The sequence below is a fragment of the Ruditapes philippinarum genome, unplaced genomic scaffold (assembly GCF_026571515.1).
Source record: "Ruditapes philippinarum isolate M1 unplaced genomic scaffold, ASM2657151v2 ctg3035_1_1_1_1, whole genome shotgun sequence".
NCBI lineage: Eukaryota > Metazoa > Mollusca > Bivalvia > Venerida > Veneridae > Ruditapes > Ruditapes philippinarum.
This window is the reverse complement of record NW_026856003.1, coordinates 228,044-233,291: the sequence shown is the minus strand read 5'-3', so window position 1 is coordinate 233,291 and position 5,248 is coordinate 228,044. Positions and strand designations below refer to the sequence as shown.

General features: G+C 33.7%; 1 long non-coding RNA gene across 1 annotated transcript; it reads left to right on the top strand.

The window, feature by feature from the left end:
• The first annotated feature begins 674 nt into the window (after window positions 1-674).
• On the top strand, window positions 675-2,398 carry LOC132745083 (uncharacterized). Its single transcript, XR_009627788.1, has 3 exons — window positions 675-835; window positions 1,394-1,500; window positions 2,178-2,398. It is a non-coding gene; the product is annotated as an uncharacterized LOC132745083 (long non-coding RNA).
• The last annotated feature ends 2,850 nt before the right edge of the window (window positions 2,399-5,248 follow it).

The following is a 5,248-nucleotide window of genomic DNA, read 5'->3' as shown; positions in this document are numbered from 1 at the left end:
TCAGTACCTTATTACTGTGCCAAAATCAGCGTACCGTGACGCCTTCAAGAAGTGGATACATCGGCTGAAACTTTGCATTTCTAGCCACGGGAAGTACTTCGAGGGCATGAAATGAGCTAACTTGAAATTTGAAGTCTCCAGATAGAAATAAGCAATACATTTCGAACATCCCTCATAACACCAGCAGACAAGAAGTGTTGTGCCTGTTCGAAACCAGTCCTTTCATAAAAAAGCTTATAATGCTTGTAATGAACAATTGCAATGATTGGTTGTGAATACCGAAAATGCCTTATCGACTGTGTCAGGGTTTCTTCATATGACTGAAAGTTTCCGCTAGGGTAAAAGAACTACTCAGGAAAAATATTGGTATTTCCCTTCTTGTCCCGGGGTGCAAACCACCTTTTACAGTTACAACTTTAATAGGAGTTCAAACAATGACAACCATGTGACCAGGAATATATAAAATCTATATTTACAAAACATAAGCTTAATTACCTTAAATTGAAGTTTTAATGTGATTATTTATTCATTAAATTACGTATCTTCAATCATTAATAATTACCAATTCCTTTAAAATTCTGCGGTATGATAAATCATCAATCAGAAATCTGATAAAAATATTTCAAAGGTGAAGGATATACACGCACATAATGACATAGGTACAGTATATAAATATATATATAAGTCTGAAGGGACTTATGATATTCACACATAGCATCCCAGAATTTTCTAATTCTACGTTGTTACAAGTTCATCTACGGAATGGCTAAGCTATTGATGCTGTTATTTCTAGTTGGATTTTTGGCGATTTCAATTCTGCCTGAATTTGCCGAAGGTATGTTAAATAATTTATTTAAAACCAAAACAGTATATCTATATCCAAAAGTAAATGCAATGTCTTCTTATTTTTAATAACATTTCAAACAATTGTTTATGTATATCAGTTTTGTTTGGGATGTCCTGTGCGCAATGCTTAAAGTCACTAGCTAAGATTTCCCCATCTCCGCTTTGAGTTATAAAGGGCTAAATAGTTTATATGATATTTTGGTTCTACAATAAGAAAGGAAGAAGAACATACACTTTTCATTACTGAAGAATTATTACATAATAAAAAAATGTAATTCATTGAAATGCACAGTATAGAAACTTCATAAAATATCGGTGGTTCAACTCAGGTGCCCGTTCATGCTTGAAATAATGCACGGAAGGGCACCTGAGGTCTTTTTCCACCAGTAAAGCTGGAACGTCGCCATATAACCCCGACTATGTCGGTGTGACGTAAAACCCAATCAAACAAACAAACTATTTAGATACTGTAATGAAACTGTTATTTTATTTGCATTTACGGAAACTTAGCTTTTATATGAAGTAATACAAATCTTTATCTGTTCAGCTCAATATGGTGGCCCGTGTTATCCGACCTGTCGATATGGCACTTATATTTGTGGGTACTGTAGACACCCCTACCGGCCTTACAGATGTTGCGGCGGCGGAGGAAGAGTGAGTTTCTCTTTCTATAATCCGTCTTTTCAAAAAAAAAAATGCAATTTTAAGACAATCAAAGAGAATATTACCATAGTGATACGATGTTAGTTCTTTTTAAAATAATAAACCTACTTAAAGATATACTATGCTCAAATATGATATTAGAAAATTTTGATAAATGCTACACAGTCTTTTTGTAAATATAAGATATACATGTTTTGACTTCATATAATGTAGATATGTTATACATCACACACTAAACACTTTAAGTGGACACACTTTTAAAAAAACTGGCATTTTTTAAGGAAGGATCAGCATTACTTGCCCTAAATAAGGAATGCAAATTCCAATATATAGTTTATACGTTCTTTTATTCAAATTAGACATATTCAATAAGAAGTTTATAGATTTCAATAAATTTCTTCAATGAAAATATTTTACTCAAAGATGAGCACAGTATATCTTTAACAGAAGTTTACCACTTATATCAACTATATACAATCGTTAACATAGATATTAAAGTATATAATTTAAAACATGTTTTAAAATAAACATTAACTTGAATTAAATTATTCGGCCGTTACAGAGATTTGTTGAAAAACACACAAAAAATATTAAATACTTTATTTCAATGTCTTATTCAGTTTAAGATGAAAACCAATTTAGCTATAACTGTTAATTTATAATTTTAGGGATACCCATAGTAGTACCAAAGGATTTCGTCAAATACACTAAAACAGCAATTGACCAATACCAGTGTTACCAACAAAAAAAAGCGTCAGCAGAGGTTACCAAGATAAAATAAGCAATTCATTTGAAATTTACAACTTTCTGTTTTTTTCTTTACGTTTTTCCTCTTATCTTACATAAAAACACAAATGAAATGAAATTTGATAATAAAAGTGATACATTATATTACGTTGTTATTGTCTAGGATAAAAAAGTATATGACTGTTTTAGTCTTCATGTATTCATCGATTTGAAAGCTATTATGTTTGTGTGCAAGAAAAACTCTATTTAAACAAAGATCTACTATGAGAGAACACATACTTCGTGACTTGAAGTCCACGTAGCCAGATTCACATTTGAACAGGTAGAGTAGAGGAGTTACCCATAGAGATTAACATTGTGCACAATAGCATTCGCTCCCAAATCATATAACACGACTGTTAATCGACTATGATATGGCATGGCATAAAACCTACCTATCCAATACTGAGTACATTATATAGTTCAATCTCAATTTACCAAAGTAATAACAAAGCTTACCTGTGAATTCAGTTCCATACAAGTATCATAGATAATAATGGAAAATTGGTCATTGCAAAACCGGTTCTAGTGTCTTCTTGAGATGTAGTGGTAAAATGAACAGAGCCTACGTCCTCAAGCATAAAGTTGCATATGTTCAAGCTGTATTTATCCGTGTGCATGCAAGTATAGAGCAAGGCGAGCCTGTACGCTCGTGCAGCCTGTGCACTTTCTATACGGTTGCTAGCTCTACTTTGCATCCATTGATTTTCAAATGGACGTTTCAAACTCAAATTCAATTTGGACAAATACATTAACAGTAGGATAAGGGTTAATAATACCTTGATAAACAGTTGTTCTTTTAATGTTAGTAATTAAGTGCTTTCATAATGGTCTTCTTATTGGACTGAAGACTGTCATATTACCTTGAGGCCAAAGACAGAAGGCTGATATGACAGCAGTCTAAAGCCCAATAACAAGGCCATTATGAAAATACTTAATTATTGACAATTTTATTAATTTACTACACATAACCTAAAACCGTTAAGTACTGAGTGAACAAGAAATAACTAATGTGAAATTCCGTTGTTGTGAGGTATTGCAAATGAGATTCTTGTTTAAAAATGTCTGGGAAACCTACCTTGCAGCAATTCAAAATGGCGACTTTTTAATGAAAAAAAAAGCATATTCATAATGGCCGAGCTGGAGAGCCAATCATAATTCTCCAATCTCATAATAGCCGAGTTTTCTCATAAAGGCCGTACTGTTTGCATAATGGCCTGGTTTTATGTTCATAATGTCGTGGTGAACTTAATATAAGCCTTAAATATGAAGTGAAAACGTGCCTAATATTGAAAAGTTAATTAATAATGTATTGTAAAGTTTACAAATATTCGATTTTATATTTCTATTAAAGAAGGAGATACAGATTTCCTTTCTTGATAAATATGGCTTTAACCATTTGTTGAGGGATATTGTTTGAATAAACACAAGATGATTTAAAGCATAAGTAAAGTTTTGCTGCTGTGTTGTCTTTCTGTAATAAAAGATAAGAATAAGAAAGATTAAAGCTAAAATTAATGTAGATGCTTGAACTTAAAGTAATGTTAGACCATAAAGGTACATTTATATGTATTACATTGAAACACTTTCACTATGAAATTAAAGAAAATAGTGACGATTTGTATAAATGTGTTAAAAGCACATACTGCTTTGTCCTTAACGCTTAGTTGAATCTCTATCTGATGATGTACGAGGGACGGTCAGAAAATACCCGGACTTTTCATGCTCCTCTCTTTCCACGTGCAGCTATATGCACAATTTATATATTGGTGCAAACTACATTCATTTGCCAATAACGTGGTCAGTTTATTTTCAATGATACTTGTGTATACACAGTATTTTGCCCTCTGATATAAGATAGGTGTTCCGTCTATCATGGACTCTTTGTTAGAGGAACAACGCTCTGTAATAATGTTTCTGGTTGCAGAAGGTGAAAAGCCCTGCCACATCATTAAGAGGCTTAAAAAAAGATTTTCTGATAAATGTGTATCACGTTCAACCTTCTACAACTGGGTTTCTAAGTTTCGTGAAGGCAGAACAAGTAATTGTGTCAGGCCTAGGATTGGGCGGCCAACTGAGCCGGTGACCCCAACAATGGTAGCAAATGTTAAAGCTTTTGTCAACAAAAATCGTCCGGTAACTTTGGAGTAGGTAGCCAACAAGTTTAGCATCGGTAAGGCATCGGCACACAATATTTTACACGAACACCTAGACATGAGCAAGGTAAGTGCCAGGTGGATGCCTAGACAGCTGTCCGCAGCAAATGCGTCCCACAGAAAAATGCCCTCCTTCTTCACGATAACGCCCCCTCCCATACCGCCGAAGTTACAGTGGAGGTTATCAACTCTTACAAATGGCAATTGTTGTCTAACCTTCCTTATAGTCCAGACCTCGCCCCCTGTGACTTTTATTTGTTTCCAGAACTGAAAAAATTGCTTGCTGGAAAGAAATATAAGACCAGTGCGGCTTTGATATCTGCTGTTACACAGTACCTAAAACATAGGTCTACGTCATGGTTCACAGCGGGAATACAAAAGCTCCCACGAAGATGGCAAAAGTGCGTAGACGTAGATGGGGAATATTTTGAAAAACAGTAGAAAGATTATTTTTTTAAATGATGAATGGTTTTCGAGAACGAGTCAAAAGTGCGGATATTTTCTGACTTCCCCTCGTATTTGCTTTATCTCTTTTTATTTGACCATCTATAATCTTTATTAGCAAAACATTACGTTAATGGTAACAAGTTTTAACTCGAGAATGAATGTAAATATGATGTGTTACATCAATCAATCACATGTTTTGTAAATGTCTTCCATGAATTTAGCTGGTTATAAAATAGCAATCTTTCATTAATGCAATTCATTAGAGGCAACAGTAATATTATTTTTTGCAAATACGCCAACCTGCTAAGTTGATAATAAAAAAAATAACAGAGATATGGTAACAAGGTTAG